The following is a 24,938-nucleotide window of genomic DNA, read 5'->3' as shown; positions in this document are numbered from 1 at the left end:
GTGATAAATTGGCACGCTTTCCTTGCTGACTGTTTATGGCTTATTTCAATATTAATGCTATGGCAACCTCTAGTGCCCCTACAATTTCTGGGTATTGTTACAGATCTGGGGTAATGGAGTTTGGGGATGCAAAGGCACCCATAATTTCTATTCACATAACTTTAGCCACATTGCATGTTGATTCTGTAGTTTCTTGACAAATATTGCTTTTTGACGTGTTTTATTTCCTCAAAGCACCTTCAGTCTGATCTGACTAGAAAACGTAACTCACATTCACTTTGTACTGCTTTGATGCCGACAACATCTGGGGACCCAAAGTTGAGAAAGGCTGAGTTAGAGACTTGGACGCCAATCCTAGACCCATTTGCCTGTGAGTAAGTCCCACTGAATTCAATAGGACTTCTGAGTGGATGTGATTATGGTTGTGCTGTTAGTTACAATGGGCAATGGAGGCTAAGGTCTCATATCTTACGAATCTCAACATACTAGCTGTTCATTAGTTCACTTAAAAATGATGTCCTGCTTTATCTGTATTCAAACCTCACAATGGTGCACATAGGTTTCCATTAGCATGAATCAAAGTATACCGTATAGCAAGGTAACCTCCTAATGTAAAATAACTATGTCAACTTTATATTAGAACCTCTATCGAGTAGGCAAATCCTCTGTAGGTTTTGATTCTCATCAAATCACCACTGGGATTTGATGGTGGTTTCTTTGCAGATGTCTCCTTCTTCCCTATGATTTCTGCACAGTGAGCTGGATCATAAATATGATCCCAAGCAAGTATAAATGTACGGCATCTATTGCTGAGGTACCTTCAGGCTGAGCAACAGCCTCAATAGTGTGGCTCACCACCAACCAGGGGAAGAAATAAGATTTTAATCCAGAAGAAGTAAAAAGTGACTTTGGTTTATTTATAACTTTTGGAAAGAGATGAGAAATCAAGGAAGGTTTAGATTGTTCACCAGGCTATCAAATACTTAGAAGCCCACAAACAACTTAATAGTAGCGGGTCTTCTGTTCTTCAAATCCTTGCAGATTAGGCTTCACCACTGGGAAGCAGTAGAATTAGATGGCAGCTCCACTCCCAATATATGTTTCTGTCGTGGGGGATTCTGGATTTGCAGCTTTGTCTGTCAGGGTTATGCTCAATTAGGCTTCCTTAGAAATCTTTACAAGGCCTCTACTGCATAAGCTCTCCTAGCTCTGTAAAGACTCTGATCTCTCTTGTTCACAGAGATGGGCCGTCATACCTGGTGCCCGTGGGGACTGATGCAGTGGAAGGCAGGGAGCCCAGACAGGCAGTGGCGTAGCGTGGGTTGTCAGCAACCGGGGCAAGGCAAGTAGTTTGCGCCCCCTAGCCCGTGGATTTGCGCCCCCTAACCCGTGGATTTGCGCCCCCTAACCCGTGGATTTGCCCTAACCCCAGATGTTGCGCCCGGTGCGGCTGGCCCCCCCTGCACCCCCCACGCTACGCCACTGCAGACAGGAAATGGAGCCAGAGGCAGTGGCAGGCAGAGCCATACCCCTCAGCTGTCCTGATTTAAGCATGGCATCTTGTTTTGGGGGGCCGTGCTTTCATGAGTCATCTGGTTCTCGCAAGATCACAGCTCTGAAAGACGTGTGTTTTGTGGTGCTGTGCTCTTGTGCGAGTCACCAGGCTCCTGCGAGATCACGGTCCCCAGAGACACGCATTCCAGTTTTCCTCTGGGCCTCATTGGCAGGTACACGCCTCTTGCCTTCTGTTCAATGCCCAGTGTGGTGGAACAAACTACGCTACCCTAAATCCGTCTCTGGTGCTCAGCACCTTGGCTTGAGTTGGGCAGCCATTTTCTCCTCTGCCTCAGGCAGCAAAATGATTATGAGCCGTTCAGTACATGTAAGATATTGCCAGGGCTTTCTGGAGGCTTCATTAGTGTCAATAGCACATTTAAAAGGGCTATCCCTCTCCTCAGAGGGTCAATTACCAATTTTTGGAATGTGGAGGGGGGAACCCACCACGGAGCACAGCTACTTGCAATATTTCTTTGGCAATTCTAAACCTGTGCAGTGTAAGCTAATATCTGAAGGAGGACGAGGGATATCTGTCTACTCATTTCCCCCCGCCCCACCATCCGTAACACTTATTTCACTGTAATTATTCTACTGTTACTGCTCCCAGCACCTCAGTTAAGAGTGTGTCAGCACTTTCATTATGAAAGATCTATTTACAGGGGCCTAAGAATTTGGCTCAGGAGGAGACTGTGAACAATCTTGTATTGTGAAACATTTGTGTGTGTGAGAGACTGTTTATCAAAATTACATGAATATCACTTAAAAAGAGAGAAGGAAACGAGGCAAGCTGAACATATATCTGTTAAGCCATAGTACCCTCGTCAGGTCTGATTCATGCAGCCACTGAGCAGGTATGGCCATCTGATTTCTTTTGTGCCCTGATATACACAGTTTCTGAACTTGGAGGAAGTTCTGAAAACAGGTGGCTAAGTGACACAGTACAATAACAAAGTATGTGGTAGGTCACATCAACAGCAAATGTTTGAAGCACATTTAAAGTTCCTGAAGATTCCTGGGCACTAGTTTGTTAATGTTGCTGGGAACTGTAGCTCTGCGATGGGGTAAACTACAGTTCCCAGGATTCTTTTGGGGAAGCCATGTGCTTTAAACATGCTTGAAATGTATGGTGTGGCTGTGGCTGTAAAGTCATCATCCCATAATCCCATTTACTATGAACAAACGGCATACTGGCGAGGCATGCTGTTAACTCAAGCTGTGTGAAGTGGCCATTAATCAGCTTAAATCTGAGAGGTCTTGTTTAACTGGCTTGTGGAATAAGCTTCCCCTACAGGACTGAAATGAAGAGATTGGATGTGAAATACGATTCATGCTACCTGGTGTCATTCATTGCTGCCCTTAATTAGGTAGGCTGCAGTATGGGAGCAGGGGGATGACAACATGAGTCAAACGTTTTAAAACATTGGCTTGGCTCCAGAGTTGTATGGAACAGAATTCTTCCAACTGCATGCTCCCAAGGGAGGAAGGGAAGAGACAACCCCTCTCCCTTGCCAGCCCCCAGTGTCCCCTAAAATCTGTTCTCGCTTCTGCGAATGAGCAGGTCTGGAGCTAACTCTTTGAAAAAGATACTGTTAATAAGAGAGTTACCACTGACTTTTGCTCAAGAATGAACTGAGGCCAGATCAATTCAAAGCTCAACCTTAGGTAGACTGTGGATTTGTGGAAGAAGGAGAGGTTGGGCTCATCAGAATCTGAGGAGCTATGATGTATCCCAGCCACTGGACTTTTCCAGATGATCTGTTTATTGAGAATTCATCTTCATTTGCTTGTGCAAAGTTAGACTGGGGCTGCATTTACACACCACACATTTAAAGCAATCCTAGGAGCTGCAGTTTAAGAGTTGCAAGGGTACCTCTATCCCCCCTCCTAGAGCTACAATTCTCAGAGTGGTTTAACAATCAATCCCTCTGGGAACTCTAATGTGAGGGGAGTAAGCATCTCTTAACAACTCTCAACAACTCCTAGGATTGTTCAGGGGAAGCCATGACTTTATTGACAATTAGATGGTCCTCTTTCCCATTTCTATGTGTCTCTTCCTTTATTGAGTATTCATTCTGATTTGTTTACATTTCTTCTTGTTAACCATCCATTCACCCCACGTTTTTCAGTGCACTCTCCAAATTGAAAAAGTGCAACCGGGATTTTTTTTAAAGTGGTTTTTTTTTGGGGGGGAGCTTTGTTGCACCAGGGTGACAGGCCCTTTAATCCACTTTAATTGTCCCAAAGGGATACCATCAAATCCCTTACCCAAAATACTGACAGTCTGGAAGCAGCCACTATCTCTGATGTACACAGCAATCCCTATCAAAACTCCTATTTGGGACATTGCAAATGCATTGGAAGCGACCATTTTGTGAGCCCATCAAGAAGACTCTTTGTCTCCTTTGTACAAGTGCATTAAACCACCCGGGTAGTTTTGATTCATTTCAATTCCACCACCCATCCCATGGCTTTTCCTGAGGCAGGTTATTTATAAATAAATAAATAAATAAAACAATTGTATTTCTATCCTATCCTCTTCTCAGTAAGGTGGCATGTGAGGGATAACCGTAGGGTTCAGTGAGTCGCATTTGATTTAATAACATTTGCTTCACATAACTTATCTACAGGTAGCAAGAGATAAATCACCCACAGGTTAATTCTTGAAAGTTCAAAATCATTTTGGATAGGCTGCATATTTGTGCATGTTGAGGCTGCCCTTAAGCTGCTTTAATTTATGCAACCAGGACTTACTCAGCAAGTCACCATAACTCTTATTGACCTTGGCAGCTGTCGTATTGCTCATCCACTTTTATGTAGCCTGGGTGTCAACATTCAGGGAAAGTAACTGGAGTTTATAGGCACAGTTTTATTTTCAGGTCAGAACAAAACTTACCTTTCCAAAAGCACTCGGTAGCAACCAGTCATGATCAATCAAGATCTCCCTTGCAGGGCAGATTCTCAGAAGCAGTTTTTTTGCCATGTGGTATGATCCAAAAGTCCAGAAATCTCTTGCCATGCTTGGCTCCCCTAGTCATCAACACATAAGGAGCAACTCGTATTTTTAAGGCTTTAGAACAGAGATGCATATCTTAGGGCCTAATTTCATGCAACTTTAAATGTGTAGCTTGAAACGATTTTTTTTTTAAAAAATGAAAGTAAATGCCTGGACAGAGATCCAGATGGGGATCACAATAGAGAGGGAAGGGAGGTTTAACCCTTCCCTCTCCTTGCAATTTTGAGGGGCAAAGAGCATTCTCCAGCACAGCAAACAGTAAGGGTGCAAAACACCCTTCTATTTGCCATATTTTTTCAGGATCGTTTAACTCAATAGGGGTTGCTTCTGAGTTGACATAAATAGGATTGCATAGTAAAAGACAGCAGTGTACCACATCAAGGGTCAACACATGGATAACATACACAATGGTGTTGTGGTAACAAAAATATGTATCCATAGACACTAAACTTATTTATTTGATTAATTTCCCCCATATAATATCAGAAAGTGATTTAAAAAACAATTCCATATATAAAATAACAATTCCATATATAAAAAATCCACATATAAAAACAGTTTCATATGTGAAAATAGTTTCAGAACCTGCCCATTATGTTGTGGTATGTAAGTTGAAATTTGTCTTTGAAGTTGTTGTCATTTATTCATTCAGCAATGTATACCCCAAATGGCCCCCGGGTTAGTTGCCATTGCTATTGTTGCACTAAAGAAGGCTTAGGCTGCAATCCTAGGCATGCTTACCCGAGAGGAAGTCCCACTGAACTCAGTGGAGCTGACTCCAAAGAAAGTGTTCACAGGATTGCAATCTTAGTGGTGTCAAGCTCGGCTGATGGACAGGTCTTGGAACAATTATCCCCCAGAGTAGCCTGGCACAAACAATCAGGGCATAGTGCCATCTGCTGCAGTAACTCTTGATGACAGATGTCACCACTGTTGGACAGTCAGTGTAATATGTGGCATTTTTGTTTTGACCTAAAATTGATTACCTCACCTTTTGAAAAAAGACTAGCAAATAACTATGCTAATCAAGATGTATCAAGTCACACAGGTCACCATCAAACTGCCAAGGTCTGCATCATTTAGGCAACAAAACACTCTTTAGGTATTATCTCAGAAGGGCTAAATCTGTACCAAAAATATGGAGCACAGCATTTTTATTACCCACCTATTGGATATTTGCCCAATGTGCTTTTGCTATTTATTCTCTATCTGGCAAATAAAGTGGGGGAGATACATAAAAATAAAAATTAGCAAGTATTAAATATATGTTCGATCACAGACCTACAATTTTTAGAGTTGTTTAACAATAACACTTCCTGGGGAACTCGTAGCTGTATGAACGGCCAGTATGTCAGCCCTTTTATAAATAAATAAATACAGGTAACTCACAGCTTACACTTGTTATATTTATGCGATCATAAATATGGGTTGGTGGGTAATAAATAAATAGAGAGCAGAGGAACCCCACCATTTTCTACTCTCTATTTATTTATTTCCCACCCTTTGTGCTAACTGCAGTTGTGGGCTTGCCAGGCTTTGGGGGAAAGGTGGAAGGGCTCTGGCAGCATCCTAGAGCCCTCATGAAGCCTTCCCAGAGCTCGATAAGCAGCCCTCCACCTTATGTGGTGGGGACTGGTTCCTGGGGTTCCGGGCTTTATTGGGTTTTGTGTTTACATGTGGGCCCCCAAACTGAACCCTCACATAAGATGTGACTTACCTATACAGACGCCAATAAGAGGTGAGAATAATCTATTCATCTAGGCTCAAATTTTAAAGGCCATGAGAAATACTTAAATCTATAGTACTTAAATATATATTTAAGCTTTCTACCACATCAGCTTGCCCAGTCCATTAAGATAAACTTGGGAGGCCCTGCTCTGAATTCACATCTGGAACCCATTTTGATGTCTTTCTGGTAACTGGCAAAAACACCTTTTTATTTTTCCAAGCCTTCTTAAATTATTGCTTTTAGCTTTTATTTCACTTACTTTTTCTTACTGCTTTGGTTTTTCATATTACTCTTTGATTGTTAATAGGTTTATTTGACTGTATTGCTGCAGTCCTTATACACACTTTGCTCAGGGGAGGGGCAAATGAACAACTTACTTCTGAGTAGGCATCTACGGAATTGAATTCTGAGCTGTCTTGATGGTCAGCGCTCATCATCTTTCTTATATGACTTTTCATTGACGTGCAATTGCTTGTTAACCTTTCAAGGCAAACTTGTCCTTAACCTCAAGGCTGTCATAGGTGGCCAGTAAAGATATCCAAATGTGTGCTGAGGTGAGAAAACCCTTGGAGCAATCTCTGGAAAGGAATCCTCCAGACACATGAAGTACCTGCCATTAGAAATTCACCAGAGAAACTGAGAAGGAAAACAGGAGCCCACCATTTGCAAGTTCAGCTTTTCAAGGGACTACTTGACCTGCTTCTACACATCTTCCTTTGCCAATGAAAAACATAATCTCTCACTGGCCAAAAGGTGATAGAACACACATTTCTCTTAAATGCCTGAGGATCTGAACTTTTGAGGCCACATAAACTAATATTTACTTCTAAGCCAGCATGTATAATATCAGAATGCAGAGCAATGATTCCAACCTTCTACATTGCTAAGGGGATATGAAAATGATGTATTCAACCTGACACAGGATTCACAATAAAAAAAATCTGACTCTTGACACTAAACCTAATGATCAATAAAGGTAAAGGGACTCCTGACCATTAGGTCCAGTCATGACCGACTCTGGGGTTGCGGCACTCATCTCGCTTTATTGGCCAAGGGAGCTGGCGTACAGCTTCTGGGTCATGTGGCCAGCAGGACTAAGCCGCTTCTGGCGAACCAGAGCAGCGCACGGAAATGCCGTTTACCTTCCCGCCGGAGCGGTATCTATTTATCTACTTGCACTTTGACGTGCTTTCGAACTGCTAGGTTGGCAGGAGCAGGGACTGAGCAACAGGAGCTCACCCCAACGCGGGGATTTGAACTGCCGACCTTCTGATCGGCAAGTCCTAGGTTCTGTGGTTTAACCCACATCAAATGGCACGTTAAGATCCCCTGTGCCTCTTTGGCTTCATTTTTATGTACACACACACACATACCTGCTCATACACACAATGTCCAATGTAAAATGCATATTTATTTATTTGATTCCATTTACATATATAAAAACAATTCAGAACTGAAACAGATATGGCAGCCTCATCTTCCCAAGAATAGTGCAATTTTTTTTCTTAACAGAGTGCACTGTTCCCACGTGGAAGGAGCCTCTCAAACAAGATCTGAGAATCATATATTCATTTTTATCAGACATCAGTTGTCACCATCACTGTGAAGGTTTCTTCACAATGCAGTAAATCAGATGTGCTGAGAGCTGTCATCAAATGGCTTCAGCCTTAAATATGTGGATGTTCCTGGCAACATGTTTACTTCTGGAGTCTGTGACTCTCTGGTTGTTGTTGGGCTACAACTCCCATCATCCCTGACCACTGGCTGGGACTGATGGGAGTTTGAGCCCAACAACTCCAGGTCTGCCACAGGTTAGTCACCCCTGCTTTGAATGGTCCACTTCTGCCCATCATCAAAGGATTTACGGGCATGTGTGAATGAGCTCAGTTCCTTGTATGCACATATGATTTCACTTGATTATAAGTGCATTAGTAGATAATTATTAATATTCCAGACCACTTATTTTGGGTCTTAGGTGCAGATATTTAGAAAGATTTCCATCACCAAAGACTGTTGCACCATTCTAAAGAGTTTTCTTTGCTGACTTTTTGCACCCAAAACACATTGATTTTATTGACTGTGCTAAGTTAGCAGTTCTGAGGGCTGATGATCATAATTCTAGCATACTGCACAGCTTGAAGAAAGAGATACGTTGAGAGGTTAATGCTTTCAGTTATCTAATTGCAAATTAACATCATTCTTTGTAAATGACAAGTAAATGGGTTTTTCCCTTCCTTCTCATCGCAAGTCACATTAAATAGCTCAATTATTTGGGGGACCATTGCCAGTTTGGTGTGGAGAGGGAGACTAGCCAAGGAATTAATTTTTTTCTGCCTCACAAAGAATCTGTATCTGCAGATTTTGAAAGTTCTCCTGCAGAAGGATGCTCAGACTCTTGCCTTCTCTTCTACTAAGAGAAATTAGTCCAATAAAAAGTCACATTATCTGCTTTATGTCAAGAATTCTGGTGACAAATTGCAAGATAATTTTGAATCACATCCACCTAATTACAACCTCTTTACTTACACTAATGAGATAAATATTATGCTTGGATATCCTCTGTTTTGACAGCTGCAGATGAGTGCAGGCACTTAGCAGACTACATTAAAATTAAAGAAAGGCTTGTTTTTAAAGTTGAATAATAATGGAACTGGATTACACAAAGCTGACTGCTTCCGATACAACATTTCTATACAATTCTGTGACTCAGTCCCAGGAAAAGTGCTGAGAAAACCACTCATTTGCAAAGTGGAACACTAAGATAGCCTCCTGTTAAACTAACATTGTCATTAAAGACAAGGATAAAAGTAATCTAAAATGTTACACTCAGGTCAATTTTGGCCACCCATTGTGCTACACCCTTTTAGAGTGGAGTGGTGGGGTGGTTTTTTTGTCTGGTTCGTGGCCAGGGAGGGACGGGGGAAAAACCTCCCTCCCTGTACACTGCAATGCAGTTGAGAATTGGTTTAGGTAGGAAAAATCCGTATGAGACTACAAATATAGTGTGACCCTCCACAAAAGGTGTTAGTGCTGTAGCAAGATAAGTGAACAAGAAATGATGTTGAAGTGAAACAGGTTTGGACTTGGCTGGTTTCTGGATGGGAGACTGTTTGGTAACTGTCTGTTTAATGCCTTTAGAGATTCCAGAATAATAGCTGTCATTTGCACTTACTGATGAAATGTTGGTCAGTTAATTTCTGATCCAACAAAGGATGGTAGCTATGCTTTCACACATAGTATGGTAGTAGTAGTAGTAGTAGTAGTAGTAAAATAACCTTCAGTGTATTCAATAACGGGCCTTTGAGCCTTGCTGTGAATGTTGCCACACTCAGATTAATAATTGACACTTTCTCTCTCTCTCTCTCTCTCTTTCTCTCTTTCTTTCTTTCTTTCTTTCTTTCTTTCTTTTTATTTATTTTTAAAACCCACAATAACTTTCAGATCTGTTGTAAATATTGATTAGATGAAGATCATAAAGTACTTTGTACATTGTTTTAAAGTCCAAGGCACTTTTTAATATTCTGTTTGGCAGCATGAACGAGGCATGAAAACTATGGAAGACTTCTGCCAACAATTGGACTGGATGAAAATGATGCATTTTCCATTGCTCTATACCAAAAAATAGGATAGATGTTTATATGGTATTATGGTGACATTATTTATTTATTTATTTATACATACATACATACATACATACAAGTGCAAAATACTTGCACCGTGCAGCATTTTACAGAGTAACATAAGCAAAAAAGCAGAACTTTGCTCCAGGTTTCTCTGCAGTCAGTATGTAGACAGTGGGGCTGACAACTGAAGAAGAGGTGGAAAAGAAACATGGGAAACAGTCAGGGAATGTGAACAAATGGGGCTCTGTGTTTGGAAGGTGCAGCCAGTTTGAACCTGGGTCGTCCCTAGTGTGGGCTCACAGTGTGCCAGAATGGGGAGAACATGGGATGCCTCCTGATAGGACCAGAAAGGAGATGCCATGGTTATCATGGAAAAAAACAGCTTTCCCCCCACCAACTGCTTCAGAAAGATGCCAATTATGGATGGAATATAACACAGCAATTCTCATTTTGCATGAGTGGCACTCTCTTAAGCAAATAATCCCACTGATGTCAATGTGACTTCAGAGTACTTCTCAACTTAACCAATTAGAATATTTATTGTGTCACGCCTCTGTGCTACAGGAGCTAGCTTCACCTCATTTCATATGAATATTGCATTACTTCTTGGCTTGTCGGTACGAAATTATTGCACATCAGCTACAACTATAGCTGTCTGCCATCTCCAGTCTTGGGGATTTGCAAGCAATCTCAGCCTTGCAAAATGTGGGCTGTGCTAAGTAGCCTTTTTCTAAACTTCCCATCTGCTTTTGAAATCTACCAGATACATTCCCTCCCCAAAAGCTGATTTTTAAAAATGAATTGCATGTATAATACATTTTCCATTCCGTTTCCCAATGGAAAATGTATTTTACCCTCTGTCAAATAGAAAATGAGTCCTGTGCAGTATAGGTAACAAGATTAATGAGCCTCGGCACTTATTTCTTAAGTGTATTTTAAAGGCAAGCAGTAACTTTTAGTCCAAGGGAAGTTTCCATTCCCTTTATTACATTTTTGCATTTGATTTTGTTTGGCAGCTTAAGACAGCAACTTTACATAAAATGGAAGATAGGCTAAGATTGCATGAATTCCTATTTCCATGTTATTGCATTCCTAATAAATCATTTGTGGCGAAAAAATTGGGTTCTCTCATCAGCATGATTTGAAACAGACAGCAGTTTATTTATGGTCAATTTCTGAGGGTATATACATTGTTCATCAAGAGTCTCCTCTGCTCTCCCTCTGTGCTCCTTTCATTTGATTTTAGATTTTGATTATGAATGGAGCTATAAAAGCAATCTTCTAAAGCTCATCAACACTAAAACTCTTTGTCCTGGCATCCAAGATCTCATCCATCATGTAGAAATCTATGGACAACTGTGGGCATGAACTTGCTGAAAGTATTATGTTTGTGTTTACAAAGTCTTATGCAAAAAGCAATTTTTGGCAAAAGGTCCAGGATGCAATGTGTCACTGAAAGATGATCAAATGATCCAGAGATCTGCCAGTAGACATCTATCTTCCAGCAGGTTTACACGTCTTTGTTGTGGATTATTTTACTGCTGGTGGATGCAAGAGGCTCCAGACTACTGCAACCTCATATGTGAATGTGCCATTTGATGCTGTGATTATGACCAACCCAGACAACATGGTCCTGTACAAGGAACTGAGACAGACTGAAAAGCCTTACTGCTGATCTGACCACCAGGCATTCTAAATTAGGTCAGGTATCAATAGGTATAAAAAGAAAATGCTATCAGTTTTCACCTGTGGAACAGACCTGGAAATGAGCTCTGAGCCCTACAGAAGAGTTTCTTATGAATCACCCTTGAAATATTTCTATGAAACATAGAAATTGCCTTATAACAAGTCCAAATGGCTCAGTATTGTCTATACTGACCGGCAGAAGTGATGGGGTCTCTCCCAAGGCTACCCAGAGGCCCTCGGGATTGAAACCAAGACTTTTTGCTTGCAAAACAGATGTTCTCCTGAGCTATGGTCCTTCTCTGAGTGAATTATTAGTGGATGACACATAGATTCCTGTGCTAGAGTTCACACAGTGCTATATTAGCAGTTCATACATCTACTTGTGCAAGAGATTGTGTAATATATCGCACTACCTATGTTGAACAAGCAGATGTACATCAGAGTTTTGGTCTTCTTGCCCTATCCTGTTGCCAGCGTGTAAAGTTGCCCTCGTGGGAGTGGAAGAGACCTTCCACTTGTGGTAGGTCATTTCCAGACTGCTGTGCTCATTCCTAGATACAGATTTTGCAAAACACTACTATATTCTCTCATTATCTGCTAAAACCATTTGAGTATGTGTAACATGTTTAAAATAACAAAAATACAAATATTACGGCTGATAATTATTCTATATAACAACTAACCATCATCCTTTCCTTTCTTTTTGAAACACACTTTCTGATGTTTTCTGCTGTCGCCTTCCCTAACATTGTATTGATTTATTTAACACATTTTTATCCTGTTCTTCAGCCAAAAACAGGGACCTGGAGCAGCTTACAAATGAAAATGAAAAGACAGTCCCTGGCCTAAGGCTTAACGCAGACTTACAAAGCTGCTCATAAGTTTGTTCAGATGCACAGCTCTGCCCTCACAAAGCATAGGAGCAAACTCCCTAAAAAGTTCTCCACTTCTTATGGATGGAGCTTCTGAAATATGAACCATCAGTAACAACTTTGCTCAGGTTGCAACCATTTATGCTTCACATAAACAGCTCTTAAATCAAAACCTTCTCCCAATAGAAATGCAACCAGCCAAGGTCACTGCCTCAAGCGCTTGGCTTGTGCATTTGTTTCCTCTTAGGATACTAGTCATCTTTCTCAGTTTTGTTTTTCCAGTACATGCTGCATATTTTCTTACGGGTTTGCAGAGCAGAGCCTCACATTACCTTTAATAATAGGGGACTGTTTGTGTAGCAAAATGTACATCAAGAATGAAATGAAAATGGGGGAGACTTTGAACAATTTAGTACTATGTTGCCTAGCTGTTAAAATAATTGTTGCCGATTTTTTTGTAAACTAGCTACTGTTGTACAACATATCACAGAAGTGATTGTTTTTTTAATCACTCCTAAAGCTTATAGAAACGTTATCTATGTAGACACCTGAAATCTGAGTTATATAGCTAGGTTAACCTGGTGCTAATGCACCTTTTTGCTGGCTGCTCAAATAGTTAATAAACGACTAGAAATCTGTACAGTGACTTGGAAATATTACAGACTGGAAAACTGCATGAACACCCAATCTTTCCAAATGGAGCACAGAGATAAAACTCTTTTTAAAAAATCAAAACATGGAATGGTGATACTTTGCATACTTTAAAAAAGTTCCTTTTATTGTCTTTGTTTCAGCCATCCTGTTTAATGAATCAGGTTGGAACATACATAGCCTAGAAGATAGTATGTTATTTATTGAATTTATATCCTGCCGTTTCTTCTAAAGGAGCCCAGGGTGGCAAACAATAAGTAGCAATTAGCACATGGATTCCTAAAAAGGGTTGGAAAGCAGGGTTCTAGTCTGACTCCAACAAAATTTCAGAGTGTTCTGCCCTGACTATAACTTCTGAGAATAAAAACCTTATCACACAAAATGAAAAAAATAAAATAAAAATCCCTCCCTCAGAGATGTGTTTTGGAGGTGAAATGGATGGGGAGCAGGAATGGAACACACAGAACCTTTTCTGTTTAGTGAGAGGAAATCCTTCCCCACAAATGTCTCCTCAGCACCAACTTTGCTAAGTTAGGACAAAAGCGAAACAGCTCCCTTACTCTATGACAGTTGATCGTGGTGGCTGGTAAGATTTTTACTTGGTAGGGCTGCAAGTTTTAACCTTACAATATTTATTTATTTTTTCAGCCCATGAAATTTATGCACCACTCAAAGTGGTTTACAAAAGGAATGAAACAATACAGTTATGAGCAAGAACCATTAAACATTCAAAAAATTAAAACCAGGACTTGCACACCACTTATTTAGGAAAGTGTGCCATTAAACATATGCAGAATTCCATTGCCCTCTCACTAAACAAAATGTCAATCATTCTCTGCACATCTATGGACACAGGAGGAGATTTTGCTTAAGAAGATCCAAGTATGATAATCAGACTCCATACCTCTTATTTAGAAATCAAGCCATATCATATGGCATATGTTTTTCAATTTCTGTATTGATTACACCTAACATCCATGGCCAAAAATGCTAAACAAGCACAAAATGCTTTAAAAATAGAAGAGGTAAGTAACATTTGCTTCCAGGTGCATGCAGTTTTCCTTGCCCCTAAAGTAAATGTAACTTTTCATTTTCCAAAACATTTTCCACCCTTTAAATTTGAATCAAGTATTCCAACCAACAGAGAAAACAATGATTGCTTCATTTGAGCCAGGGCACATCAGAGCGCATCAGAATGTATTTACAGTGCATGGCTCAGTCATGAAAATGTGAAGTGATAATATATGTTCATGTGCAGAGTATATCACACTGAAGTAATCACAATCAACCTCTTTTGTCTGAGATTAGGAAGAATATCTTCAAGGTTTGATGAAGGATGTAGAATCAATCAGAGTGACACCCAGACAGGCATAGAGCCCAAACTTTTCATTTTACAAATTCATTGGGGGGCGGCGGAAGCAAGCAAGAAATAAGAGCAAGAACATTTTGCTCAGTTCTGCAGTCCATAGGCTTGCCATACATCTGAAAAATTCTGGATATGTATGGAAATCAGATGTCTAAAATGGTGGCTGGCAGGAAATTTTTGAATTTTAAGAGATGTCCGGAATTTCCTGCATGTATGGAAACCCAGGGGGTTTTTTTGTTTTATGTTTGTGTGTATGTGTGTGTGCCACCAAAGCTTTCTGTCTTGCTTCAGCCACTGTCTGCTTCCCTTTTGGCCCTGTCCTCTGCCTCCTGGCACGTCTGCTTGGCCCACTGCTCTGGCTCCACCCACCATATTGCCACTGCCTTTGGAGGCAAGAGAGAGTGATGGATGAACGCAGGCACGGGTGAGGCAAAGCATTCGGCAGGGAGGGTCTGCCCGGGCATGGAGTGTATCCCTTCCTTGAGCACCTCTCTCTCTCTGGGTTCTGGGGATGGAAATCTCCCCTCTTTGATGGGGGTCATCTCCCTTCCTTGACGGCCTCTTTGGTCCTTCTCCCCTGGAGGTCTCTGGATCTCCTCCCCAGCTTTGCACCCCTGCACTCTGGGTTCGCTGCTCCAGCAAAGCCTTTGCGCTCCATCCCTTGTACATGGAGTGGGGGCTGCAGCCTTGGGCTGGGCGTAGGGCTCTGCTGAGGCCAGGGCTGTTTTCTGCTGCCCTTCTGGGCTGCCTCACAGCAGCAGCAGGAAGAGGGAGTCAACACTTTCTCCACCCACAGCTGAGTTTGAGGCAGGATAATATTTGAAGCCCTTCACAATACATCTGTTTGTGAGGCGCGATATATAAATAACCAACAGGATGGTGGGCAGGTCATCTAACCCTATGCATATGTACTGCTGTGTTCACTGGGGCCTATTCCTATGCAAGTGTGAACAGGACTGCAACCTAAAGATGGTTTTTAGAAAGCTGATGAGCTCATCCAAGTCTGCTATCTTTTCACAATGTTTTATTGTACAAGATCTCACAAAACTAAATGCAGCCCATTAACCTTGTATGGTCACCAGTTGCAGATGGCATGGTGGGGCAGAGGCAGTGGAAATGTATCAGCAGAACCAATCTGGCACTCCTGCCAATGTGTTTGCACTGTATCACCCTCACTGCCTAAGCAGCAGTAACTCACCTTCTGCATGGTCAGGTAATTGCCTCTGCACCACCACACCATCTGCTACTGGTGGTGACTAGCAGGGTTTGACATACTCCCTTGCTGTCTGCCTGGGTTATCTAGCTCTTGGTAAGTCTCAGTATATGGTTGATTACCTGCATTTAGCCTTTGTGGGTCAGGCTATGCAGCCCCGCATGAACAACTTTCTGTAATTGTAGACTCTAGAACTATAGAGCCCCGTGCAATGTGTGCAACTGAATGCACAATCTAGAGAAGCCAAATGCAAAAACTAGATAAATGCAGTAAATGCACTCTTCTTCTTCTTCTTCTTCTTCTTCTTCTTCTTCTTCTTCTTGTTGTTAAAAAGCAGCTATCATGCAATTTCTTTGTTGCAAGCCTAACTCTTTCCATTGTTTGGGAACAAAACATTGCACTTCTGGCATAGGATCAAGATTAGCTCTACTTCAGCACTATATAAACCTAGGTGTTCTTGATTCACATGAAACACCCTGAGGGAGTTCTGTACAATTGGTTTTGCGCAACTAGTGAATTACAGCTTCATAAGTGACATCACAAATGTGGATTTCATTATTTTTGTATATACACTCGACAGTGGCTACCTTGAAAAGATAGATAGCTAATCAATTGACTACTTTAGCAGTTCTAAAAATAAGTGGCTAAGCCTTAGGCTACTACATACCGAGAGCCTGTAAGTTCAAGGACTAGATAAAGAAGCTGCCATTTTTATTCTGAATGTTAATCTTCAAACATAGCCCATCCCCCTGCACAGTTTGTTATTGTCAGAAACACTGTTATGTATATTGTGAAGTAAAAATAAGCCAAGATGGGGAATGTTTTAGACCAAGGTAATAGAACTGTACGAGAACAGAATAGAGATGTTTTAATCATGCTTGCTGCTGATCTTTATATGTATATGTATATAAAATTATTAATCTGAGTAGTTTGGGGGGAAATGACACAATGACAGTTAATTATAAGTAATCCTGCAGCACTTCAACACAGACTAATAAGAACAGAGAGCTCTGCCAGCAGTTGGTTATATCCTCAAGGGGGAAAAGTGATTTATTTTATTTTTTGCCTAAAATAATTTCACTTGCTTCAGATTCAAAACTGAAGTATAATTTGCTTAGTAAATATATCAGATGATTGGTCTCTAGTACTCAGAAAATCAAGAATGTAAGAAAGGAACTGGTTGTTTAGATCTAAATGCCTGTGGAGGTTTTTCAAGAATCGAAGTTGGGAAAGAGACTTATCCATGTCTTGCTTTATTCAAATAGCCACAGTAGCTGAATATAAACCCTGCCCCTTCTCAGAGGACTGTGCCCATGCCATCATGTGGGATGAGGGACTGGTCACCATTTAATTTCCAGGAGGGCTGTTGCACAATACAAGCAGAAGGTTCATGGATCTTCTTGGACTCCATTTGCAAAGAGACAGATCAGACCCTTCTGCTTCCTCATATTATCTATAACAGAGGTGGGCAGAAAGTAGAACAGATTCTACTGGTAGATCTCTGGGTGATTTGCAGTAGGTTTACAAAGATTTCTGACTCCCAATGATTTGACAATAGCAATAAATGAAAAAGGGCTGCGACTCAAATTTTGCTGTTGAAATTAAGGATGCTTAGGAAGATGAACCCAGTCTGGGTTTGTGGGTGACAGAAATACAAGCTGTGTTCTGTTACCGAAAACAAACTCCCTGGGCTAAGCATTGCTCAGAGTTATCCATTTCTAAGTTTATGCCTGCTCCATGAACCACTATGCTTCACTAAAACCTGGCTGATGATCTTGGGATTCTAGCTAAAACCTGAAGGCAATCATGTAAGATAGCAGTCTGTTCACTCATATTCTCTAATTCTCAGAGAATTCAAAGGAAAGGTGTTCATCCAAGGAGGAGGTCTCTTGCTATCTAAGAGCTGGTAAAAGGATTTGTGGAGCTTTGTGTATATTCTTTAGTGGATTTTAGTCTTACTAATCACAGGAACAATGCTTTATTAATTACCACTCCTTTGTGAGAAGTTGAGCACTGTTAATCCCCACAGAGCCAGAAGAGGAGAGGGCTTGCACAGCACCTTGAGGCTTCTATACAATGCTGGTCAGACTTTCTGAATTTGGCTCCTTTTTTATCTCCTCCTAACCTAATATTAGTAATCTGCTGCATAAATAAGCATGTGGAGATACTCATCTTCAGTTGCATCCAGCCTGCTACTGCATGCAAGGATCATATAAATTGGAGGTAAACAGCAAGAGGAGTATTAGAAGAGAGAGATCACAGGACACATCTGATTCTTTATTAAAATAGCAAATCAGGAAGGAATCATCAGCAGAATAAAAAAACAGCTCTTCCTGAGATTCTTTACCCCAAAATCAGTTTGAGTTCATAAGGGCACTGGAGGTGCAGTCATCTCCACTAATTCAAAGGGAATCAGGAAGGGTCCTCTGCCAGATGGATATGGGAAGCAAGTCCCCACATGCTGTAGAACCTTATTCCCCCTCCCCATGTAATTTGTGCCCTCCATTAGGTCTCCTATAGACCCCAGTTTGAGTATTACTGGCTGTAATGATCCAAAGATGCTTGAATTCCACTCTTGCATATTTCCCTCATAAAGATCATCCTGACTTCCTAACAATTAATGCTTCTCTTCACAGTACCATGGACAGCTCCCAAACACACGTTCTGTGTTCTTTCTCTTAATCCATGTACTTAGGAGGCAATCTTTGAATCCCAACCTAAAAGCTTTATTCTACATGTTATTAAATTAGTGGTGAGATTCCCGTATTGCAAGTGGCTGGACTAGATGACCCTCAGGATCCCCCTACAATTCTATGATTCTATGGGTGTATGATTCTATTTTTAAAAAATACTAGTTAAAATGTTTTTTTTAAAATAAAAACAACCTTTTTGAAGCATTGGGCATCCCTATTTATTAAATTATTGTATTAGTGCTCAGATATTCATGCAAAGGCAAGCCTGCCCAATCTGCAAGACATCAAGTCAAATAAATATAGTTCAACAGCAGTAGAACTGCCCAGACTAGCAGGAGAAACATGGTGTTTATGAAGCTGTCATGCATGGCTGGTGTGCTGTGTTTGACTGCGTGGGTTTCAGACTGTGCAGGTCTGATGTAAATATTTTAAATACCATTTTCTTATATGATCCATATAATTCCAAAGTCAGCTGTGCCTACCCTCTTATATCAGCCATTCCCTCTTTCCATAACAGATTTGAGTTTTCAGTGCAAGGTTATTCTGACTGCTCTATCTAAAATTGTCACACAAAGGCACATGTAGGGAGCCTGGTTTACAATTATACAATTGCTGGCAATTTCAGTATTAGACTCCAAAAGGCCTTCAAAACTAGAAAAGATTAAATTGCACTGCTGTCAAGAAGTCTGCATAATCAGGGTCATGAAATGCTATGCAGAAAGCTCTTTGGAAGAATTATATTAGAATTTTAGGGTTGGTTCACACATACACATGATTGGCATGTGTGGATGAGCTATCAGATTAAGCTCTATTTTCAATATAAGCTCACATCATGAGAATCCCACTTTTTCTGTTTAGTTAATTCAGACAATCCAGTTGAATCATCAAGGGCTGAGTACTCAAGTGACCAGAAACCAAGTTTATGTACATGCCTATAGGAATCTTGCACTGCCTTTGAAAAAGAAAACAAGTTTCTAGACCTTCTGGTTTATGGAGAAGGTTTTAAAGTCTGCTAATGTCTTGGCAGTAAAAAAAAAAAAAATCCCCTGAACCATAACTTGCTTTTCAGGGACAGTCTTGTCAGAACAGGCATAAGGCATCAAGGATGAGACAGGGAATCCCAATGATTCCCTTACAGCACAGGGAGTGGCTGTAAAACACCTGTCCTTTTCCCTTTCAGTTTGAAGAAGTAGGGTTGACCTCATTTCCCTCTTTGTCTTTGCACTGCAATCAACAGACTTTGTTGCCACTGATTGAAATGTTGATCTAATCCTCAGTTGTGCCACTCCACCACGCTTGTGAGGAATGAGGTTTCCTGCTTTTTCTTTTTGATTAAAAGCACCACTTGTATTTTTATGCAAATGAAAGTTATTTTAAAACAAACCCTCTCAAACATCTTTTTAAAAACTTTGGAAAAAGTTCTCTGGGCTGGGAGCATAGATTCAAAACATCACAGGCACCCCTCATTCTGAATTTTATACCACAAAGTTTCCCAGTGAATTGGCAAATGGCAAAACTCATTTTCACTAGTGGTGTTGCCAGTACCCATAATTAGCTTGGTATGTATAATTTAATTTATTTGGCTCGTAACGCTCAGCTATTATGTTCCCAGACACATCTTCTCTGATATTAAAACAGATTATGTGCATTTAGACCAAGAGAATTAGAGTGGTGATACTCTTTAATGTTAACCACTTATTCTCAATTAAGCCTTCAGTAAGCTTTCAGGAATTGCTGTGAATACATGTCAGGATCGCTCAGATAAGCAGCTTTTTGTTGGGTGAGTATCCTGACTATTTGGGCTGCCATACATCCAGAATTTCTAGGACATAGTTGAAAGCAGTATCTGGATGGAAAACTTGAAGCAAAACTAAAAAAAGCTCAACAACTTTTGTGTCCAGACATCCACTTTTTGAAATATGGCAACTCTATATTTGGTTAAATCAATAAACTCTTTCATTCCTGGGAACATTTTTATGGGGTCAGAGTTGACTTTCCAAACAGCAAACCACCATGCATGATGCTACTAAAAGTGGATGCAGAGCAGGTGAAAATAAAGCAGTTTCCAGAGATCTTCAGTTACATCATTAATGTTCCATCATGCACCATGCACAATGTCAGGTTCAAAAACTAGTTTCTGAGGTTGATAATGATTTTTAATTTTGCCTCCATTCATAATGGAGCCCTGCTTTGAAATAGGTGAGCTGTGGGTCAGGTGAAGCTGGTTCAACTTCTCCAGGGAACTTCTCCGGGGAACTTCCAATTTTTCTTCCAATTGCTCTTCCTTCCCTTGCCTACCCCCGCCAGCACCACTGTGGTCAAACTTTATAATGCTTCTTCATGTATCCTTAAATATGGTATGAACTATGAATCACTGGATGTAAATAAATCTGGTGGTATTTGCAGGCATCCATGTTTATGCACAATATTGATAAGAAAGCATGAGGAGAGGAAGTGGAACTGCAAAAGCCAGAAGAAGCTGTAGCAATGATTGCTTTGGCGAGAGAGGCCAGGAATGTGGTTGGCCCTTCTGACAATGGATACCAATGTCCTGGAGCAGCTTACATGATGCAATATTATTCCATCTTATCAGAACAGTAATAAATCAGAGGAAGAATATACTTGAGAAGCAAATCTGAGCTTGACAACAGGTAGCATGCAGCCACCCTCTCTAGCTGTATGTTCAAGACTCCAATCAGGAAAGGTTAATAGCTTGTGAATTTCTTTGCCAGGCTTCTCTTGTTTTGCATGGCAGGTAAAATTCCTGCCCTCTTAAAATGGTTGAATAATTGGGGAGGGGAAATACATTGCTTTAGGCTGCACTTTACTAAAATTTCATTTCCTCCTTTCCCCAGCATCTTTGATACATAGCCCATCAGGGAGACAGTGTTGACCACTGTACTTTCTAATTGTCCTTTTCAAGTGTTGTAATACTTGCTATATATTAAAAACAAACAAACTCATAGCAATAGGCTTCCCAAATATTTATCTCTCTTCTCTTGTCACTGATAACTCAAGTTTTGACTCATAACCTTGTAATACAAATGTTTCGTTACGTCAACACTCTTTACTGGCAAATCACCCACCAGTAAAGGTGTGGTATGGTAGGGTGGAAGGCCAACAACAGGTGGAGCCAGAGTCGATGGTAGACAGAGCCAGAGACAATGAGAGGCAGAGCCAATTAAATCCAGCTTTGCTCTTGTCACCCTCCATGGTGAATTCTGCAAGGGCAACACTGAGACCAAGGAGAAGCAAGCTGACAATGCCATCCTTTTGGAATGGACATAGATAGGAAGGCAGGCAGGCAGCTGGCTGAGGCTGGTCTGATTTGGATCAACCTCCACTGGTAGAAGGACAAGCCAGTGTGATATCATGGGTAAATAATGTTTAGTCGGCAGAATGCTTCTGTGCTTTAAATATATAGCCAAGAAAACATATATACTTAGCTTTCTATGAGGACTGGCCCTTACATGAAGCAGAGTAAAGATACCCCCTTGAGTGACAGATGCAGTGAGTGGTGGCAAGGTGTTGGAGCAACGTGTGCCAAGTGGAGGACACTGTCCTATCACCAGTGCTGAACTAAGATTTAACTGCCAGTCCAGTCAGCTTCTCTTCGTGGAATGGAGTTGAGAAGGATGCCATGCTGCCTCAGGCACCAAAAGTCTTGGGCCAACTTTGCTTCCAACCACGTCTAACATTATTCTTTGCAAGTCAGCTACTACATCAGCTATAGGAGGAGCAAGGTAGTATTCAAAGCACCGGCATAGTGGAAGATTACTTAGAAGTTCCTTTGTGTGCACTGTAGCTAGGTTTTCATCCAAGTGCATGTAAAAGTGTGTCTGTGTGGAGGGGAGGCCTTTATCCTCCTAAGCCAGAGAAATCATTATGAAATAATGTATTTTCTCTCCCTACACAAATATGCGGTGAAGTATAGTAATATAACACTTGCAGAAGTTTGGGCTGCAGTTTTCTCTTCTAACAAACTTCCTAATAGAAATAGTATTGGGATTCACCTCCACAACCACTTGCCTCTCAGTATCTCTGTCTTTCCATCCCCAAATAAAGTAGCTGCGATTGGCTTGTGAAATAAATGTTCTGTTTACTTGCACAGAAGTGGAAAAAAAGCAGCAGCTTTATGCCCTAATCTTGCTTTGCCTGATATTTTGGGTGCGATAGAACCTATTTGGTAACCAGTGTGGTACCTGCAGATAATGAGGAGCCTGATTGGACTGGGAAACATCTCCATAGCATCCGCATTCAGTCATTATCTGATCCACCACCACTAGTAATAGTCTAGCTAAATATTCTGTCTATCTGCATTTTTTCATATTCTCTGGGGATCTGCTGACCTATCCTATCTTGAAAAGTTGTTGTTGCCACAAAATGAGGTGCTTTCTTTTCTTTCTTGCTTTTTCATTATTTCATTCTGTTTTTGCTGGGGTTTCTCTCTGTGTCTCTCCTCCTCCCCCACTACACAGGAATATTATTAAATGGAATGTTTTGTTAATCAATCTGTGCTCAAGCTGCCAGGCAAGGAGATAATACCCTGTGTAAACCATGGATGAATGACTTCCTGCCTATCTCCTCTGCTCTTCTAATTGCACATGACAACACTCAGAGGGGCCCCTGTGAATCTCTGGCACTGACAGAGCAGAGGAGACACCAGCTTCCCCTTGCTACTCTCTGTTCATTAGCATTGATGCTGCTGAGCAACCATCCCTAGGGATGAGATGGGGAGTTCTTTATTCCTTTCCTTTTCTAGGCCTCCTAAACCAGCACAGGAGCTCCGATCTAAAAATATATCTATGATAACTAAGAAAACAGCTGGTTGACCAATACACAACAATACTTTTAAAACAAGGCCTTTCTGTAGGTAGTTTCATGCCTAGCACAACAGCTCTCCTTGAGTAGTTTCATGCCCCCAGCTGATACCTCTCCATTCTTGCTGACCCTACTGTAGCATGTACCACCATCTGGGCCATTATATTGCATAGTCCTTTGGGATTTTAGACCTATTATCTGCTTGGCTGTTTGCTTCCACTACTGGAATAGTTATCACAGGAGAAATTAGGTGATAAAAGAGTACAGAGTTGCTGTGGTTGAGATATGTCAGTATAAATAATGGTGTGTGTTCTCTTAGGCTAAAGGATCGTCTTAACCATTCCTATCCAGACAGAGGTCTGATGGGAATAACAAGATTTTGCTTCTAATTAGATGTGTTTCAGATAGGAGAGTCAGTTGTGTTCCTTCCTGTCTTCTTGTCATAAAACACAGTCCCAAGTGTTTTGCAATTGTCTAAAGCCAGAGAACAACAAGCAGCATTTACAGATCAAGTTAATCACCTTGAAGTCCAATGGATTGCAGTGGGAAAATTAAGCAAACCACTTGTATTGAAATCAATGAGGCTTTAAAGTCCATAATGTTTACTGAATCACACCCAACAGTTCTGGAGCAAATTGAAATGGCATAAAAGAGACGTGTTCCCTCTGGAATATGCAAATATTTATTTTGCTCACTCTTGTGTCTGACCATATGTTTTTGCGGGATTTTCTGGTAGTCAAAATGTCTGCAAAGTCTGTAAACAGAGGCAATCATGAAGTGAACATACACTGCAGACAAGGATCCTTCCTTCAACCATTTTTTGGGGGGGAGTGATTTTGTGTCACCAGCTTCTGTTCATTTCTAGAGTTATCTCCCCATCACCACCTAAGAGACTATAGACAAGTACTAAAATTTTATGGAAAAGATTTAATTTTAAATTTGATTGTAGACTTATCCCAGTAATGCTATGTTTATGTGTTATTATTTATTGCACCTCCTCCAGAAACCATTCTGTACGCCTAGGGTGATGAACTCCACAAAATAAACATGCAGCAGGAAATAATTAAAGCAAATATTTCAGGAACCAGCCGCATGCTCAAGAGGTGCTTGTTCAAACTTTTCCAGGTATGTCAGCAAATAATTATTCCCATCCAGAAATGAACCAGGAGTATTTCTTTCAAAATGAGCTGGTATTTGTAATGAGTCAGGCTGACTGCTTCTAAGACAGGAAAAGGAAGAAGACAGTGACCCTATGTATTAGTTATAAAATGGGAACTTTCCATATTGCTTGTTATAATCCAAGGGGGTTTTGTGAGAAGAATCATCACAGTGATACATTTGTTAAATACATGGTGCTAAATTCAGACTTCCTTTCCCTTTTGAGATTCAGCTTGTGTGCTCTCCTAGAGGCTCTTCAAAAGAACCGAAGATACAGCAGCAGGCTTCCTATGCCCGTGGGACACAAGCAAAAAAAAGGGAGCACCCCTTGTCTGCCTGGTTTAGTATAGGACTTGCTTGAGCAAATGGCTTTGTGCCCAGCTTTCTTGGAACTATCAGTTGAGCAGCAGGGTTGCCAAAATGATGCACAATAACAAGCTCCAATCTACATAACACCTGGCCTATACAAACCAGGTCATTATGAATTTGATCCAAGCTGTCATTCACGTTGCTTTGTTATTCCCATACAGGTTTGCACTACTCATCCATGAAAGGG

The 24,938-nt window shown here is 40.9% G+C and overlaps 1 protein-coding gene across 6 annotated transcripts in view; it reads left to right on the top strand.

Moving 5' to 3' along the window:
* THSD7B (thrombospondin type 1 domain containing 7B) overlaps positions 1 to 24,938 on the top strand; it is a 511,659-nt gene that overhangs the window by 128,057 nt on the left and 358,664 nt on the right. For 5 of the 6 annotated variants that reach the window (XM_083581788.1, XM_083581787.1, XM_083581784.1 and 2 more), the window contains one exon: positions 24,228 to 24,349. The exons of the other annotated variant lie outside the window; for it this stretch is intronic. The gene's annotated coding sequence lies outside the window, so the exon portion shown is untranslated. The remainder of the gene's footprint in view (positions 1 to 24,227; positions 24,350 to 24,938) is intronic. 6 annotated transcript variants of the gene reach the window in all.

This window comes from Podarcis filfolensis (genome assembly GCF_964270895.1).
Source record: "Podarcis filfolensis genome assembly, chromosome: 1".
In the NCBI taxonomy this organism is placed as follows: domain Eukaryota; kingdom Metazoa; phylum Chordata; class Lepidosauria; order Squamata; family Lacertidae; genus Podarcis; species Podarcis filfolensis.
This window is presented reverse-complemented; position numbering and strand designations above follow the sequence as displayed.